The following is a 20,317-nucleotide window of genomic DNA, read 5'->3' on the forward strand; positions in this document are numbered from 1 at the left end:
AAAACAAATCCTAGCAGTCATGTAGTTCCAGCCTCTGAGGGAAGCTCTGAGACGATGCTTGTGTCCCAGAACCCAAGCCGCACACACTCACACTCACACTCACACACACACACACACTCACGAGGAAGAAGGAAACTAACCAGTCTTCTGACAGGAATGTGAAAGCAAAAATCTGCGAGGCAGGAGGAGTGCCCCAGAGGAGGAGGCTGCCTGCAGCTCGCCGTAATCTGTAAATGATTGCTGGTGAAGTCTGGAGGCTTCGGGCTTGATCTGTGTTTGTTCCAAAAGAAAGCCAAGGAGGACGGTGTTAATAAAGAGAGATTTAACCGAGAGCTGTGCTTGGAATAAAGTGGGCTACAAAAAGGTCAAATTTGATCAGTCGGAGCAGATTACAGGGGCTTGAGAAGGTGGTGCGGAGAACTGAGCCGGGCCTGGGAGGGACCCAGCGCGGGGTGGCCGTGGGGGTGGAGAGCGGCCGGGACGCGCCCGCGCTCACCGGCCGGGGCGGTGCGCACAGCCGGCGCCCCCCGCCGCCCGCCCGGCCCGCCGCGAGCCCCCTCGCCCCGCTCCCCGCCCCGGGCCTGCGCTCGCCTCCCGCCCCTAGACCATGGTGTCCCTAATCTCCGACTCGGAGCCACTCAGAGCCTGGAAAGTTTGAAGGTAGGCCTGCTTTTCTTTCTCTCCCGGCCGTCCCCGCCCGCCGCCCGGTGCGTCCCCGCCCGCGGGGGAGCCCGTGCGCTCCGAACCGTCCGCCCGGGGCCGGCGGCGGGACGGGCTGTGCCCCGTGCGCCCAGCCCCGGGCGCCCCGGAGGCGCGGGGAGGCCTCGTCCGCAGGGCGGGGTGCGGGCGTCGGGGCGGGGCCCGGGCTCGCGAAGTTGGGGGGTCGGCCCCGTCTCCCCCGCGGACCCCGCGCCCACGCTCACGCCTGCGTCCCCGAGGCGCTCGGCCGGCCGGGAGCCGGGTTGTGCCCCCCGCTGCGGGGACTTCTTCCAGAAAACGGTGTCCCTGCTCCTCCTGTGGGAGTCTGGGGCGACGTGGGTTCCTTCCTCCTCTCACCGGGGTCTAACTTGGCAGAGTCAGCTCTAGGAAAGGCTCAGCAGACCCTAAAACTGAATGAGTACAATTGATGAGCTGAGGTCTCCGACTGATCCTAAAAAGGTGAACTCCGACCTCTGCATCTCTCAGAGGCCCAGGAGAATGAGAATACAAGGACAGCACAGGGGCGGAGTTCATGCATCACCCCAACTTGGGTCTGAGTTGACCCCTTGGTAGGGTTCATGATGAATCCCAGGTTTCATTAAACACCAAATGCTGTTTCCCAGAAAACAAAACAAAACAAAACAAAAAACCATTTGGGTCAGTTTTTGAACTATGAAAGTGTTGAAGTGAGGGATTTTTTTTTTTTTAAGATATTTTTTTTTTTTATATATTTATTTGACAGAGAGAGATCACAAGCAGGCAGAGAGGCAAGCAGAGAGAGAGAGAGAGGAGGAAGCAGGCTCCCCGCAGACGGGAAAGCCCGATGCGGGACTTGATCCCAGGACCCTGAGATCATGACCCGAGCCGAAGGCAGAGGCTCAACCACTGAGCCACCCAGGTGCCCCGAAGTGAGGGATTTTTTTTTTTTTATCAAAAGTCGTTCTACATGATGTCATGCTGTCCCAAATGCCGACTCGCCCCAAAACATGGTCCCATTGGAACTAAACCAAGACCCAAAGAAGGAAGAGAAGTGTGTACCTTCCTGAGACCTCTTTTTCCTGACATTTATCTTGTATTAATTAGCTATTACTTATTTGCCTCTTAAGAGTGCTCCCTTAGTGTTTGTCTCATTTTATTAATTTAAAAGCAACAACATACCGGAAAAGAGCAAATAAAAGAAAAAATGGCCCATCTTCTTTTATTTTCCTTATTTAAGATTCGTACAGTTTGTTTTTCGAGAACTTCACGCTATATAAGTACATCATATAGTCCGTGCCATTTTAAAATCTGCTTTCTCCAGTTAACTATCAAACGTATTTCCATGTTTCTGCCTACTCTTTGTAACCATAATTTCAGTAGCTAAATAAGGCACTATGATGTTGATATACCTCATTTTACTAAATTACTTAACACTTTTTCCGTTGAAGATTTAGATTGTTTCCAGTCTTTGATTTGTATGAACAACAACACAATGAACATCTTTGTGCTGATAGCTCAGTATATATATGTAAATATGTGTTGTGTGTGTGAGCTAAATAGTCTTTTCAACTCATTTATTTATTTGGAAACAACTCTTTTGAAAAGGGATGCTTAAACTATTAGTGATATATTGATAGTATTTAACTTTCTTGAAGAGTAAGAAAAGGTCAGGATGTTTTTTATTTTCTTACTAAAGGACAACATATTGAGATGTAGTATTTATTGTTCGTGTACCTGTTGAGGTATTTGGAGTCCCTAAAGGAAGAAGTCCATTGTTCAGAAGCAGGTGAGACCAGGTAAAATGCTACAGGAAAGGTACAAGGGATCACTGGGGTTCTAGAGGAGGCAGACTGTCCATTTGGAACATCAGGAAAGGGTTCCCGAAGTAGGTGACATTTTAGAAAGGTTACTGAAGGATCCGCGCATATAGCTTTTTGCTTTCATTAAATGTTCCCAGGATTTCTAGATGAAAGGGCATGAACGATTTTACAGGTTTGTCTGTGATACTTTCTTCTGTTTGTAGGTTTAAAATTAATTTTAATGGAGAGATGGCAAAGTACCTCTGGAAATGTTCTTTTGATGTAACTATTAAAATAAATTTTATTGTTCTTTTTCTTTAACTGGATTAGTAACCTACTTTTTAAGTTGAAATATGTCTTAAGAGTGCTTTTAAAAACATTGTTTTGGATGAATAACTTATTAATGTTATTGCACAAGTGGATAAGGTGAATTCTATCTCAGGAATGCGTGTGACCGCGGTTACAAATTGTGGCAATGCAGCCCTCCAAAGGCCTTTTTAATAATATTCCAGGTCTTAACCCATTAAAAACTCAGTGATAATGTTTTCTTTCCCCTCAATGTGTGCCTAACATACTGAACTTGATTTTATGCCTAGAACGAGTAGAGCTGCACAAACTTAGACCGGCAAAGCCTGAGAAAGGGCATCATTTTTACACTGACCTCTTTGGGTACCCCAAGTTCATTCTGTCCACACTTCTTCTTGGCAAGCATTATTCCATCAGCTTTTAACTGTGTTTAATCCTTTCCTGGGGTAAGGAATTGTAAAGGGACTAGTGTTTATGGATTGCATTTTAAATTCCATAGTTGTGTACAATGAGGCATCCTTTTGGCTAATTTCTGATTCATTGAACCATTTGCTGGCCAATAGTAAGTGGCAGCCTAGCATACGTGGGAGGAGCAAAGATATAACATGACCTTATAAATGGGATAATCTAGCAGGAGAATGAAGAGGTGTGTGCTAACGCCGTACAGGGTTGTGCATGATAGGAGTTATGCCAGTAAAATGCTTGAGAAATCCAGATGTGAGAGCACCCGTTACAGTACAGAAAGGGAGCACCATTGCTGATCTTGTCTGACTAACAGATGAGCAGAATGCTTGGTATATGCTAGGGGACTGGCTTTCAGACTCTCATAATCTGGAGTATTTTCAGGCATTTGCTCCAGGCCATGTACCTAGAGTTCTGCCACACCTCTTGCTCCCAGAAAGTGATCACAGTGCATGATTGTTGAGTCTGCTTACATCACATTTCAGTGTTTCAACATAAGACCTGGTGGTGGGCCCCCAAGTTCGGTCATAAACCTTTCTCAAGAACTGCATATTCAGTGTCCTTCCATCTTTGGTCCTTTTTGTCAAAAGGAAAAATCAAGGTTGGGAAGGGTGCTGTTGGCTGTTCTCAATAGTGTCTACTTCAAAAGGCATCACTTCCACCAAAACACACGCCAATCATTTTCAACAGGAAGATTCCCTTCTTGACCATCAAGAATGCATAAACACAAAAGCGTCACTCAGAGAATCAAGATCCTCTAAATCAAGAAAAAATATTCACCGCACACAGAGGAGGAAAAAGGAAGTGACAATGAAAGGAACAAGCCTGGCCATATGATTGGTACGAGATTTAATATTCACTGATACTTCTTGAGGGAAAAACGTTGACAGTTGAGGGGAATTAACTGGGCGGAGCTTCAAGTACCCGGGCTCTCCTTGTGCCCCAGCCCAGTCCCTGCGTCACTTCTGTGCAAGAGTCTAGAATATACCAAATCTGGTTTAACTCTCCCATTTAGAGATGAGGGAGTTGAGCCCAGAAGATGAAGTGATAAATGAGGTCAAAGAACTCATCAGTGGAACAAGTTGTCTCCATTCCCCTGTCTTTTGAGGGGCACCTTCACTTCCCTTTCCCCATCCCTCCTCCCCTGATTTAAGACACTCAGCTCAGACCAGCACTCAGAGCTCCCATACTTCTCCTCAGCATAGCCAGCTGTATGTCCCAAAGATGACTCAAGGTTGCAAACTGTGCCTATAATCTCCCCCAAGACCTGGCTCCTTTCCGGTACTCACAGGCTTATGAATCACAGGGCTATCCAGCCAGGTACTCAAATCAGAAAGCTACGCATCCTCGCAATCCCTCATTTTCCCTCTTAATTATATCCTCATGATTACCAGCTCTTGTTGATTTCAACTCCCAGACACTGACTCTCCGCTTTCCTCCATTTTCCTTGCTGTGGTTTTGTTTTGCTCAGAACCCCGCACTACCTCCCAACACGTTTCTCTGCTTCCATTCATGCTCTTGTAAGTCTGTTTTCTACACGAGAGGAATGAGAACACTTCGAAAGCCATAAATCAGATCATGTAGCTTTGCTATTTAAAAGCTTCCCCTTTACTGGTCAAATAAAAGCCAGTGTCCTCATCCTGACCTACAAGACCGCGTCTGACCTAGCCCTCCACTACCTCTCCAGCCTACCTCCTCCCTCTTTCCCACAGCTCATCTTCCTCCAACCTCTCTGGTCTGCTTTCTCTTCCTCAGATAAGCCAAGCTTAATTTGGCCTTAGGATATTTGCATCAGCAACTCTTTTTCCTGGCCTGGAAATCTTCTCCTTAGCTGCTTGCAGGGCCAGAGGCTGCTTGTCATGAAACTCTTAGCTCAAGTGCCTCCTCCTCCGTGAAGCCTTCTCTGACCGCCCTAATTTAAAGTTGCCCAAAGTCACTTGCTAGCATTTCTCCCTAATAGACTGAACTATATAAAATTGCCATATGTAGCCATTTGGGGCCGATAAAAATCTTAATTTCATATAGTTCAACTGATATTCTCTTGGTAGCACTTACCAATACCTGCTATTTCCATATGTACTTACTTGTTCCCTCTCTTCCCCCATTAGAATATATGGTTTGTGTGGTAACTGGAGTACACCAGTGCCTGAGATATTTCCTGACACATAACAGATAATGCATGAGTTAATGAAGAAAGAATGACGTGGTCAGTGTTTGTCTCCCCCTCATCAATTTTACACTCCGTGAGGCCAGAGGCTTTATGTGTTTTGTTCACACCCAGATGCCAGTATTTATCGCAGTGGTGGGGCTGTGTGATGTGGAATGAATGAATGACTCCTGACTCCCAGTTGAATAATTTCATCCTCAGGTTCTCATTCCTGCTCTAATCCACAAAGTGAGCGGATTTGATAACATGGAACATTTATAATTCTCTGAGACTCAAATAGGTACCTATTATTCAAGCAGAATTTATTCTTTCTACACAAGAGAATGATCTAGATCAGGGATTGGCAAAGAGAGTAAATACTTCAGGTTTGGGGGGGCCACACAACCTCTGCTGTAAATTAACTACTCAACTGGGTCAAGGTAGGGGTGAAAGTAGCCCTAGGCTATATGCAAATGACTGAGCTCGGCTGTGATGAATAAAACTTTATTTACAAAAACAGGCAGTGGCCTGGATTTGGCCCATTGGCCATAGTCCACCTCTCATTTATTATCTAGGCTAATGCTCTGACTCATAAGAAAATAGAAGTGGCCTTGACAGATGTTTTCAAATCTCATATGACAAAGTGCATATTATAAACTTGCCTCATTATTGGGGGAGAAAAATTTAAAGGAGGCTTCAAAGGTCAGAGATGTCTTAGGTCACGAGCATGTGACCTCACAAAGATGCGATCATAGTCTGGAGGAAGTTTATGGGTTATCATATCCCCTAAGTGTTTGGATGAGTCGTAACAGTACAACAAGATACACTTTTGCCTTTTCCCCTACAGAGTGTGTGAGAAACTCCCATTAATGAGAACAGCACATGTGGATGGAAAAAATAGCCCAGATCCTGACATGTTTTAAGTAACTGCTTGGCCTCATTTCTTTCTTTCTCATTGCTTTTGCTCTAGTTCATTTAGGAGACATTCCCCTTTCACATGCCTGATAAATCTCCCAAGATGACTTCCACATTCACAGAGGAAAACATGCTCTGTAATTTTGAATGAAGGCCATGTGTAGATACTCGTCAGCTCCCATGATGTGACCTCTTGGAGATGCCTGGAGTGGGGAGAGGTTATGGCAGAGCTCTGTGGGTGTCCACTGAGGGTAGGCCGGCCTTCTGTAGATCAGCGATTAGTCCTCTTTGAGGGTAGGTAGTCCTCTTTGACATAGGAATTACTCGTGCTTTCTCTGTGCCAGGCGTTATGCTCAGTGCTTTAGATTTCAAAGCTCATTGGATCTTTGCAACAGCCCTATGATGTAGGTCGTGGTGCTATTGCTCCCATTGGCCTCAAAGTTGACTTGGGTTTGGCTAACTCAACTTTGAAGAGCCAGAGCACTTACGAGATGATGTCATATACTGTCCTGACATAGCACCTTTTTTTGGTCCATTGGTAACTTGATGAAGCATGTTGCCTTAACTTAACTATGTCTCAGATGGGAAAAATGTGCACCACATCATTCTTCCTTTTCCCTCAGGGAAGTCTGAAGAATTGTGACCCAGTTACTGCTGGGTACTTAAAAGAAAAATAAAAAATTTCAGAGCAGGGGGATGTAGGCTACGAAAATAGAACATCCAGTAATAATTCTCAAGGTAGAATGAATTATGTGTTTATGAAAAGGGAATACAAGACCTGGGCCTTTTATTTTATTTTTTTTTTAAAGATTTTTTTTTATTTATTTATTTGACAGAGAGAGATCACAAGTAGACGGAGAGGCAGGCAGAGAGAGAGAGAGAGGGAAGCAGGCTTCTTGCTGAGCAGAGAGCCCGATGTGGGACTCGATCCCAGGACCCTGAGATCATGACCTGAGCCGAAGGCAGCGGCTTAACCCACTGAGCCACCCAGGCGCCCCAAGACCTGGGCCTTTTAAATAATTTAGTATATTAGAGAATAATCTATTTTTCACAAAGCATGGCTAATGTAGCCCATGACATAACTAATAATGACAAAGGTTATTATAAAATCACATCAAAATGTAAAGTAGAGAAATCCTGTTATCTGTTGGTTGGATGCTACTGATATCACATTTTTGTCTCATTCTGGCATTGAAAAAAAAAAAAAAACACAAAAAAACCCTCATGAATTGTCTCCACTCCACTGATACAAATAGTCAGCAGAGAAATGCTCAGCTGAAGTACATTCTCCGGCCCTCCATCCTGGATCGGTCTGTTTCACTTGTGGGCTGAACTAGCAAATCATTAAGTAGAAAACCAACAAATCCAGATTATTTGAATCTCCTGTTAGGAAAAACACAGTGGAGGTGCCTGGGTGACCCAGTCAGTTGGGCGTTCAACTCTTAGTTTCAGCTCAGGTTGCCATCTCAGGGTGGTGAGTTCGAGCCCCGTGTGAGTCTCCACGCTCAGCATGGAATCTGCTTGAGAGTCTCTCTGCCTCTCCTTCTGCTCCTCCCTACCTCTCTCTAAAGTAAATAAATAAATCTTTAAAAAAAAAAAAAAAGGAACAAAGGAAAAAACTCCTCCTGTGATCAGGTAACATGTCTCAAAGGTCAGAGACCACAGTGAAACTGTTTTCCCAAATAGAGAAGGATCACATGCCACTTTTATTCCATCATTTGGGAAGAGAAAGCAGAATGTGCTACTTACCTGCCTACACTCCCACACATGTGTTTAGGCTCAGAGGGTCAGAATCCTGGAATCACAGTTGTAGAGGATGCTTAAGGAGAGGTCTCAGGGTACAGGTTTCCCGTTGGTTCTCATGCAAAGCCCCTGCTTAACCTCCCCTCCCCTCTTAGATGCAGTGAGAGAGAGGGTACCTTGAGAGATCGGCTGATCACTCTCCTTTCTTCAAGCCAGTTAAAAAAAAATGTCCACACCCCCAACACCATATTATTCACAGACATGGGCTGTCTGTCGTGTTTCCTACTGTGTCTCCAGCCGTGCCTAGTCCTGACCCTAGTTGGATACTTTCCAATTTCAGCTGAGAATTCTCACTAAACCTCTCTCTGCGCCTTCCCACTGCCACCCCAACCCGCCCACCCCACCCCCACTCTCTTCTCAACAGGAAGATTTTTCTTCCCTTAGTAATCATAGCACTGAATCGAAACCTTAGATCCTCAAATGCAAGTACACATTTTCTCTCCCTCGACATTTATGTACATCTCAGTTCCGTTAGGGGAACTGAGAACTCCCAGAAGACAGGAAGGTCCCTGTTCATCTGCCCATCCACTGGCATCCTTTGTATCAGCAGAGAGAGCACTTGGTGGAGTCGGTATTTGCACAGACGTGCATACATTCCTCCTTTGTCAAATGGGAAAGTGAACCAGATTATATCTAAGGACCCCCCAGCTATAAACTTATATGATCAATGTGCGGTAAAACAAAGAGGTCCCCTCCCGCAGGAGCCACCTCCGAGCTGTCCCAGGCATCCTTCTCCTGCACTGTCTAGTTTTTCTCGCGGCAAAGCAATTCTCTTTCTATTGATCCTCATTTTCTTTCAAGGCTGTTTTATTCCCAGTCCCTCTGTACAGTTGATGGCCTCAACCCCAAACCTGTTTTCAGATGTTCTGTCTCCAAACCAGGGCTTTAATGTAAATCACCTGTTCCAGGGATGAGCTTTGCTGACACATACTGACATTAGCCATCAGAGGACGGTCCTGTGGGGCTGGATATGGCAATCTTTCCAGGTTGCAGGTGCATCAGGTAACGATGGCTTTGGAACTCCAGTTTCGTTTTTCATTGCCCTAGTTTTTCATTCTTATAGAGACACAAATGTCTAAGCCAGAAAAAAATTGTCACAGGCCTTTATATATTTTACCATGTTTCCTGGTGGGTAAGTGAAAGATTTTTGTAAACTGGAAAAAACACCGCCCTCGTTTAAGGTCGGTATTTACACGTGGTGCACTTAGTGCTCCTTCTGAGACTCCGCCCGTGACCTTTCTTTCGTGCTGTCATTAGCATCGTTATGGACCATCACAACCGTTCTCGAGTGTGGCTGAGCTCCCCTGCTCTTGCCTTCTTCCCCAGGAAACACAGGTGTTTAGAAGGTTTGTTCTAACCGGAGCTCCTGAGTGTAACTTGGCCGGATAACCCGGTTCAGATCGGCCACTTGCCTCTCGAGAGCTCCCTCGATGTTTAGTTCTGACGCTGCGGGGGTGCAGTTTAAATGACTGTTGGAAAGTGGGTATAATTAATGCAGAACATGGTCCGATGTTTGTGTGCCTTGTGGAGTGATCGCCACCGTAAGCCTAGTTCACATCCATCCATCGGCGTGTTCCCATTTATAGGATCGTTTTTCCCTGCGATGACAACTTTGAAGGTCTACTTTCTTAGCGACTTCTAAGTATGCGGTACAGAATTATTAACTGTAGTGTCCGTGCCCTACATTCCATCCCTGGGACTTCTGTATCTTATAGCGGGAAGTTTGTCCCTTTTGAACCCTTCCACCCATTTCTCCCATTCCCATCCCCCTTCAGCACCCCTTCCCCCCACCTCTAGCAACCATGGGTCTGTTCTCTGTATTTATGAGTTGGGTTTGGTGCTTTTTCTTGCTTGTTTGTTTTTTTAAAAATCTACATATAAGTGAGCTCATATGTCTTTCTTTGTCTGACTTAGTTCACTTAGCATAATGCCCTGGGGGTCCATCCATGTTGTCACAAATGGCAGGATTTCATTCTTTTTTATGGCTGTGGCATAATCCATTCTGTTTCCGTTTTGTGTCTATATGGTGTGTGTGTGTGCGTGTGCACGTGTGTGTACATCACCCATCTTCTTTATCCATTCATCTATCGATAAGACACTTGGGTTGTTTCTACATCTTAGCCATTGTAAATAATGCTGCAGTGAACATGGGGATGCAAATATCTTTCCGAATCAGTGCTGTCATTTTCTTTGGAGAAGTACCCAGAAGTGGAATTGTTGGGTTGTATTTTTTATTTTTATGTTTTTACATTCAGCTTATTTTTAACTTTTTTTTTTTTAAGATTTTTTATTTTTTTGACAGAGAGAGACTCAGTGAGAGAGGGAACACAAGCACGGGGAGGGGAAGAGGGAGAACGGTCTTCCTGTGCAGCAGGGAGCCCGATGCGGGGCTCAATCCCAGGACCCTGGGATCACGACCTGAGCCAAAGGCAGATGCTTAACAACTGAGCCACCCAGGCGCCCCTATTTTTAACTTTTAAAAGAATCTTCATAATGTTTTCCACTATGGCTGTATCAATTTACGTTCCCACCAACTGTGCACAAGGGTATCCTTTTCTCCACGTCCTCACCAACGCTTGTCATTTCTCGTCCTTTTGATAATGACCATTCTGACAGCCGCAAGGTGATATCGTTATAGTTTTGATTTACATTTCCCTGATGGTTAGTGGTGTTAAATACCTCTTCATGTACTTGTGGGCCATGTGTGTGTCTTCTTTGGAAAAAATATCTGTTCAGATACTCTGCCATTTTTAAATTGGGTGATTTGGGTGTTTTATGATTGAGTTGTATGAGTTCTTTGTATATTTTGGATATGAACCCTTTATCAAATACATCCTTTGCAGATATTTTCTCTCATTTGGTAGGTTGCCTTTCATTTTGTTGATGGTTTCCTTTGCTGTGCAGAATGGAATGTGTGTGTGTTGGTATTTTCTTATCTGTTCCTTTGGGTTGTAGACTAACTTCCATGAAAGCAGAAATCACGTCCCTATCAGAAGGCCCACTGTCCTGGGTATTTATGAAATGTGCACATCTGAGTGACATAACAAATGTAGTTCTTTTACATAGAGACGGAGACTAAGATTGGGTGCCATTCAATGGCATTATGGTCAGGGAACCCAAGAATATTTGGGTCCTGATACTGACCATGGCTACCTTTCATGTATAAATTTGAGAGGGACTGAGGAGACGGGGACCAAGATGTGTCCCATCATTCTCTCAGCTGAGGATTCTGAAAACCATTTGTTTGGGATTCTTTTTGTAGGGGGGACGCTGGAACATTCTATAATACTTAGCCTCCCATTCTGCCAGTTCTGCCAGATCCAGACCCTCATGGCCTGAGAAAAACAAGGACAAATTGAAGGAAGATAATAGTTTGTAATTAAATGCAGCATTGTCTCAAAACCCCAATATGTATCAATCCATTGAGTTGGGCCAGACAATGCAGAATATCCATTTTCGCCCCCAAATCTAATCTAGATTGTCCCAAATAACTTCTGCTCAGTTTCACATTGAAACCTCAGTCTGTTTGTCAGGAATGTTCCAGCCACAGGTAACCAAATACTGAATATTTCAGCTGCATTTTACAGTGGTCTAAACCAAGGGTTGGCAAACTTTTTCCATAAAGGGCCAGTTAGTAACTATTTTTGGCTTTGCTGATGAGCCGTATGGTCTCTGTCACAACGACTCAACTCTGCCATGGTAGCAGCCGCCAGAGACAATAGACAAATGAATGGGCATGGCAGTATTCCAATAAAACTCTACAAAAACACGCAGTGGGCTGGATTGGCACATGGGCCATAGTTTGCTGACTCCTAGGTTAGCCAAAAGACTATATATGCCCCAATGAGTTTTAGACCTTTCAGAGCCAAGGCAGCCTGGACAGCAGTAGGGAAACAACTAGAGAAAGCAGCAAGAGAGAATATATGTTTCCCCAGATGCTCTGTGCTGAGCGGGCCTAAGCTGTACTGGGCCTTGGCCCCTGGAAAGAAGAGAGAGTATTTAAGGAGTGAGGGAGGGATGGCTGGACTGTCTCCGACCCAGGAACACCTTTCCCTTGGGCCCACTGAGGCAAGAACCAGAGCCACACTTTGCTTTTAAAGGGGAAGACTGAGCCCTTCTATTCACCTGTCCTTGAGAGTCCCCTGGGATCTCATCAGCCCGTAATAAGAACTCATCCCTTTGGGGAAGGGGAACAGGTCATGAAGTGATACCAAGGAAGGGAAGAAAGGAAAAGAGGATCTTTGCAAAATCTGCCCTACAAGGATTACAGGAATCTGTGGACAGAAGGCAGACGGGATAATTTATTTCCCGATGCCCAAGACACAGTGACTTCTAAAGAAATACAACTTGATTCTCGGGGTCTTTGGTCTATACCCACCACTGCTGTCTTCATCACCACAAAAATGACCTATTCTTCAGGATGTGGCCATGGATTTTTGTATTAAACAAACATAAAGCTCATTTATGGAATGAATGCTAGACCGAAAACATGCATGATCGTAGCAAGAAGAGATAGAGCATCTCCTGGAAGCCCACATTTTCTGCTTGTAATGGTAACCTTTGCCCCCACCCTGAAGGGCCATTCATCACAGTCATTGCAGAATAAGAGTATATTTGCAGAAATTTAGGATTAAGACCTGGCCCTGGGGCCAAATGAAGTAATAGGGCTTTTCCAGCTTCCTGTTGTGCTGTAGGGCTCTTCAGAGAAAGAGATCAATCAGTTATAGCTTACTATGAATTTAAATCAACAGAAGACGACCTCGGGGTATCTACATTTTAAGGCTTACTTCCAATTATGCTGCATGGAGTGTGTTAGCGGGGTGGGAGAGTGGGGACAGAAGAATTCAGGAATTAAAAGAAGTCTGGTGAGGCTCTGGGTATCCCTGAAATCAAGCCCCATAGGTTCTGTCTAGAAAGACCTGAGTCAGGAACACTCCTTGGTTATGAGAGCTCTCTCCACTCTTGACTCTTACTTAATAAATTACCACTTCACAATAAATTGCCGTTAAATTACCAGATCAAAAGTGTCAGTTTCCCTTGTCAAAGAACTAGAATTACAGGAGAATGGGGCTTAGAGAAGACCACTGGAGAGGAAAGAGGTTTGAGGCAGAATTTCTTAAAGACTTTAATTTCATTTATAATTTCTTCCCCATGGGGCACCGGCCCCACCCCAGATTCTAATCAGGTCCCCTCCTGACTGGCTGCCTTTGTCCTCCTCATTCCCTGCTGTCCCCTCAGAACAGGAGGTAGATTTCATCTGGGGCACCTGGCATTGCTGATGACAGACAGAAAGTGGCAGGAGGGAACAGCATAATTTGCTCAATGCTTATTTCTGTAGGAAAGGAAGGAAAGGGTCATTGTTTTCATCGTTGAAAGAGGGGTGAGTGTGTTTGAGGCAAACAGCTCCTGAGAACTTGGATTTTGTTTCATTAAAAACCAGTAACTGAGTTGGAGAGTAAAACCGGTTTCCCTGGCTCCCAGACTAGTATTTGCCTTCCTGTCTTCTCTCATTACAGAAGGCAGGCAGCAAAGGTGGTTTTCCATTTATTGAACATATCTTGGGCAGAGCTCTCATAAGGGAACTGGTGTGTTGTGCTTCCGAATCCTGGTTTTAAGCTCTGTCTGCAATCAGGCAGAGCTCTCTAGAGGATAAAGCTATATTAAGCTTTAATTCTCTAGTTAATTTTTTTTTTTTTTTTTTTTTTTTTTTTTGTTTCCATAAGATTGGTTTCCTTGTCTTTTACTTATTCTCTGCAGGTCACCATTCAGCAAATCAGCACAATCACCCACACTCTCAAGGAGCCCATTAGTTAGACTGGGATCAGAGAGAAATATTTTGCATATAAACCATGGCGTAGAAAAAGAGAGAATAAGAGGATTTGCAGTCCTTGACTCTGTTTCATAGCTCCGGGTTTTCGCCCCAGTAATTGGCTTAAATCCCTTTTGATCATCATTTCGTATTTTTTGGCAGTGTTTTTTTTTTTTCTTTATAAAAACAGGGAATGTTTTTTAACTTGTGGTAACACCATCCTCCCCATTGATCTTTTACTTTCATTGACCCCTGCGACTGCATTTGCTCTGAACTCTCATCTCCAAACTGCGACATAAAAGTGTAAATCACATCTTGTAGGCAATAAGTTTTTGCATTTGCTATTGATACACACAGAGACTTTAGTTAATGTGAGTTCAGATGAGAGAAAATTAAACCTGTTCTAGAAGGTCGTGAAAAATGCCCTGATGTTTCACAGACCCATTGATTTAACATTTCGATTTCTCTTTATTTCTGATTTAAAAAAAATAATTGGAGGCAAATTTAGTTAATTTCGTGGTATAAGGTGATTCTGAGAGCTGCCTCTCTGCTTCTGACTTCGGATAAACCTCTGTTTAAAAAAGTATTTGCTGAAAACCTAATCTACCTGATTATAGCAATCAGGATGTTTCGGGTATACTGAATGTATTTTGCAAATGCATGGTTTAATTATGACATTCTCTGTGTCCCCTTTCCTATAATTATTTTTCTCTGCATTATGCACATACTGAATAGCCAAAGACCTGTCTGTAAGGAGGAAAATGAATACGGGGAAAATTAAATGTCCAGTAAGGAACGACGAGCCTCTGTGCAGATATGGAAAACCAGTCATATCTTAAAAATACAGTCCATTCTTCAGAGGGGCCTTGGGTAAACAAACTTAGTATTACCCAAGCTGATCATATGGCACTAATTTGCTGCCTTGCTTTTCCATTAAACTCTCCACAGGTGACTCCATATAACAACCGAGTTTAGTATATTTCAGATTCAAGTAATGGATTACAGTTAAGCAGATATCCTTTTTAAAAAGACAGCGTGTAACCACAGGCTGTAACTAGAGTTTTCAACATGAAAACCTCTAGTACAGGGAAGATAAAATATGTTAATAGGCACTATTCTGATTCTTCCTTAAGAATGAAAATTGGGAGCAAGAAAAGAAAATTGGAAGTCTGTAGGTCAGAATTGTGCGGTGTCAGCAATTTGCACAGGGGACTTGGAAATCAGTTCCAGAAGATCCAGATGGTACACAGCAAACACGACAGGCAGTGGAGGGGTCGGGGGGAGGCTGCAGGGAGGAAATCGATGTTTCATCTGAGTCAGCTTTAGCAGACAGGGGTTGAGTGTCTCTCTCTATATTAAACTCTCGGTCCTGAAGTTTGGGCAATAATGCTGTTATGTGGTCTAGTCATGTCAGCCAACCTGTTGCCATCCTCAGTATCTTCTTGTGTAGTTCTTACTCACTCAGCAAGCGATGGATACCGTTAATGTCTCTTGTACATAAAACCACACACTTCTTCTGTTACTGGGATTGGCGTTGAGGTAAATAACATTGTTGTGGCAGTATCCCTTCAGAAACTACATTTTGAGGTTCTCAAGCAAAATCTCACAAGGTAGGTAGGTAGCTTGGTGCTGGTAAGTGTTCAGTGACCCTCACATCTCCAGCCAGACCGGGATGGTCATGTCACTGGCAGGGGCGTGTCGACGATACGTATAGGTGCCAAGAGCCGAGGACTGGAGCAGATCTGGCTTCCCAGGCACTTACGTAGTCCGTCCAGAAGAAGTGGTTTCTCTCTAGAGAGGAGGTCCAGCTTCCATCAAAGACATGATTGTAGAGGCAGATGAGAAAAAAACAGGGAGCCTATTTTCTGGGGTCTGAAGGAGGTCCCAGCCTCCATAGCTCCAGCAAGCGGCCTGGCTTCTTCCATGTGGAAAATTGAACTTCTCAACCACGGTCAGCTTGGCTTACTCTGTGTGTGTGTGTGTGTGTGTGTGTGTTTCCGGTGGTAGGGGTGTGCTTGGCTGATGCTATTAATAGCACATCACCAAGCAGACTAGCAGGGACCCATCCAGGGTTGCAACAAGGAAGGAGTCCAGATTTGGGCTAACTGTGAACAGGGTGGGGGAGGGATTGGAGCATATAAGTGGTTGTTTGAGCTTCTGTATTCTCATCTAAAAAATGGGGATAATTCCTGCCCCATCTACCTGTCCAGGTTATTATGATAATGAGAAGCATTTTCACCATGACTCTTGCGTTGATTTTGTTTTAATTATTCTCTAAGTTTTATCTGGAATTTTGAAACAACATTGAAGGGGAACGTGAGATGCTTGGGTTTAGCAGGAGGGAACCCGAGTTAACTGAGGCAGGGACAGGGCTCTGCGTTGACCCCACTTGTAGAAAAAGTACTGAAATCAGTCTGGCTCTGGAGCTGGAAACCATGAATTTTAGCCTAAGTCCACATGAAACTGCCCTGCCTGAGGTTACTGGTCTGACTCCAGTGGCCTACTTGTAAACCTCATTGCACTTGAGCTCTGAGAGGCGTTAATACCATTGACTCACCCTTTCTCTTTAAGAAGTTTCCTCTCTTGGCTTCCAAAAGACCACACTCCACTGGCTCTGTTCTGTGATCAGTGTTTTTTCCTCTCCTTTGCTGCCTTCTCTGCATTCCTAGGTCTTTATCTGTGACCTTTTACTCCCCTCTCATCGCCAAGATACCAAACAGCCCTCCAAAAGGGCTGGGTGGAATTTACACAAGTGTTTTGTCTTGCTGAAAAGATTCTCTGTTTTGATCTTCGTGTGTGTGTGCCTTACAACAGAGCACACATCCTGTGGTTCATGCCCATGACCCCTTGTCTCCTGCTGTCCCCTGTCACACACATGCCTTTTCTGGGGGTCCCAGGGGGCATGCGAGCTTGCAACTCTTCTCTGTATCTGCGCCCTTAGCGCAGCAAAGTTTCAAGGACTCACGCATAACGACTCTTCAGTTTTTCTCGAAACTTCTCTCAGAACTATTTTGTGTATTCCATCCCCTGCCTGAGTATCCTGGGGAGGTCTGTAACCTGTCCCAGACTGAATTCACCATCCAGGTTCCTTCTCAACTCTGAGCAATGACTTTATCCACCTCCCTCTTCCTCCTTAGAAACCATGGACTTTCCGGGTTGGTCTGTTTTCCCGCAAATGTTATTGAGTACGTAAGGTGTACCAGCTTTGCCCTAGAGGAGGAGAATTCAGCGGTGAGGGTAAACAGACCTGGTCCCTGCCTCATGGATTTTACTGTCTGGTCAGAGAGAAACGCATGAATGAGATAACATAAAAATACATACAAAATGGCGCCCGTGCTAACAGGTAAATAGGCCTGTCGTGCCATGAGAATTACATATGTGTCTCCGAGCTAGTTAGGGGTGTCAGGAAAGGTGCTCCTATGGGACAGTTAGGCTGATAGCAGAATGTGTATAGGGCTTAAGGAGCAAAAAGAGCAGGAAAAGGTGTTAAGGCACAGTCTGGGCCTCATTGAAGATTGTGTTCATTCATCCTCAGAGCAATGGAAACCATCCTATTTTTCAGCAGTGACTCATGAGTGTCTGGCATGACGGGGGTGTCATCTGCCAAGATTGAAGCCTCCAAGAGAGCCAGAGGTGGGTTGATTTCAGGCCTCGTGAGTCTGTGGTGCCTCCCATCCAGCTAAGAAGACATCTCAAGCAATGCGTTGACCCTGAGCTTCTGGAATTCCAACAAGCTAGCTGGAGAAATCTGTGACTCATTTGTGTAGGGGAGATAATTGAATGCGCATGTGGCTGTCAAATGCCTACATGCGACATTGGCACAGGAAGAGAGCGAGACCTCGGATGGAGGCTTGAAAAGTGCCAGTGATCCATGGCTCCGCTCCTGTCCCTCCCACACGTATTTCACTGTCATTTAATACTTCCATGTTCTCCTTGGAGGCACCTGCTGAGCTCAGGTCCTTCTCTTCCTTACTGCCCCTGCCACAGTGGAGGTCTTCATTGTTTCTTTCCATTCTTTCTTTCATTTCCATTGTTTCTTTCCATTCTTACATTCTTACATTCTCACGGGACTTCCTGCCACTTTCCTTCATGACGCCAGAGCTTCCCACTACGCTACTGTCATTGTCGTCTTAAAGGACACGTGTGCTCGTTGGTCTCCTACTTGCAAGCTTGTGGGACTTCTTGTTCTCTTGCAAGTATCCTGTTCATATGTCTGCCTAGCAAGAGTCACCCTGTACTGTAGCTACTAATCCAAGAGTCTGTTTCCTCCCTGGCTAAAAGGCAGCACGCTCTCTGACAGGGGGCGCTAGACCTCACCCAACTTTGCATCTCCAAAGCCTGGAACATCATTGGCCTCTAGGAGTGGTTCTTTGCTGTGAACACTGCTGCCCGCTGACCTTCACTTCTGTGGGTACGAATGCAGATAAAGCCCCTTTGCCTCTTACATGGACCTCAGGGGTGCTTTGGCAGCAAGGGGACCCTCCCCACCTAAAGGCGAGGGATTATATAAATCATGCTTAAAAGAAATAGCAACATATACACAATCTTGTGTTTTTAAGTCAGTAGTCAAAGCTGCCTTACCAGTTTAGGCAGGACATTATTTTTCCTCAAAATGAAATGCCCTCAAAACCCCACTGGATTAAGTTCCATAGAATAATTATGTATGACCGGTGAGAAAAAGTTCAAACTTTAATTGGAGAACCTCAGGGGAAAAGGTGTCTTTTTCAAGCAGTTAACTCTGCATACTGCTTGTATGTAGACCTGACTTACTAGATTACTGTTTTTCTCCAATTTTGGAGTTTTGCCTACTGTCTGTTCATAGGAAGGAGGGAAAGAGAGAGAAAGAGGGAGAGAGGATGGGAGGAGGAGAAGGAGAGAACATGTATTTGAGTAAGTTTTGAAAGCTAGTCATTTGAAGTAAAGAAATTAGGCTATTTATTACAAATTTTTATTTTTTATCTCAATGCAGCTGGCTGGCCCTAATATGGGGCCTAAAATTGATACATTCCAAAGAATCCACTTATAAAGATAATTTCTGTACATTTCTAGGATTTTCACTTGTAAGGGCTATGAGGGGTACAGATAAATCCAAAATGGAATTTTTAGAAGTTATTTACTTATTTTGGCTAGAGTCTACGTGTATAGGGGTTCTAAAAATAGGATATTTTGTAGACATGTAGCAAAAAGGCCCTTATAAATTCTATTCTTCTGTTGTTTCCTTGGGGTGGGGGTGGGAACCATAATCAGAGGGCACATTTTAAAGCCTATTTTGGCTACATACAAACAGGAAAAATATATATAGGTATGGCCTGTATTCTCTTGAGTTCTAGTTAAAAATAAATGTGTAATGAGCCTGTAATTGAAATTACATACTATTAAGTCAAAATCCAATATCAGGGCCCTGTCTCAAAGCATTTTAGTTGCCCAAATTCTGCTTTTACAGACTATTCTAGCACAGCCTTACAGGGCGAAGGGGAAAGTAAGGAGATCAGAGTACTTGCAGGGATGGAAATTGGTTCTAGGACTATTACCCTATCTGGTTCTGGGAATGGGGAGTCTTGATTCATCTCATGCTCTGACCTGTCAGATTTAGATCTCCCCCTTCTCTGCACATAGTGCTTTCAAACTATAGGCAGGAGAACTCAGGTAAGTGAGTGAGTCTGCAAACTGAGCCGTGTGTGTATGCACGAATGCATGTGTGTATTCGTGTGTATATGTATGTGTGTATATATGCTTTTTGGTTTGAAAATCCAAGTGTGTGTGTGTGTGTGTGTGTGTGTGTGTGTGCGCGCGCGCGCGCCCATGTGTGTTTGCCTACAGAAAAAACAGTGGAGTGGCTGAGTTGTGTCCAATGTATGTGAAAACCATCAAAACAATTTTAGTCAAAAAAAAAAAAACACAATTTTAGTCATTTAAAAATACTAAACTAGGGGCGCCTGGGTGGCTCAGTGGGTTAAAGCCTCTGCCTTCGGTTCAGGTCATGATCCCGGGGAGCCTGTTTCCCCCTCTCTCTCTCTGCTTGTCTCTCTGCCTACTTGTGATCTCTGTCAAATAAATAAATAAAATCTCAAAAAAAAATACTAAACTAAATGTGGTGGAGAAAATATCAGTAATAAATACTTTATAAGTATAGTATCAGCTACTATTTGAATAATGATCATTTGCCAAGCCCTATCCTAAATATTTACACTTATTGTCTCATTTCATCCTTGCAAAAGCCCTATGAAGCAGACACCATTATCATATTATCATCCCCCTTATAGAGATGAGGAAAACAAGGTACCAAATTTGCCCAAACTCATACCATTAGCACGTTTGCTTCTTTCAGCGCTGTTGGCAAATGAACAATAACTACATTAAACCAAAAAATACATTATGTATTTATATTTAATATAGGTT

General features: G+C 44.2%; 1 protein-coding gene across 1 annotated transcript in view; it reads left to right on the top strand.

Annotated features, from left to right (window-relative positions):
• The first annotated feature begins 246 nt into the window (after positions 1-246).
• The window catches only part of CELF2 (CUGBP Elav-like family member 2), a 508,648-nt gene continuing 488,577 nt past the window's right edge, over positions 247-20,317 (top strand). The window contains exon 1 of the mRNA XM_047741384.1: positions 247-660. The gene's annotated coding sequence lies outside the window, so the exon portion shown is untranslated. The remainder of the gene's footprint in view (positions 661-20,317) is intronic.

Source organism: Lutra lutra, chromosome 8 (genome assembly GCF_902655055.1).
Source record: "Lutra lutra chromosome 8, mLutLut1.2, whole genome shotgun sequence".
Classification (NCBI taxonomy): Eukaryota; Metazoa; Chordata; class Mammalia; order Carnivora; family Mustelidae; genus Lutra; species Lutra lutra.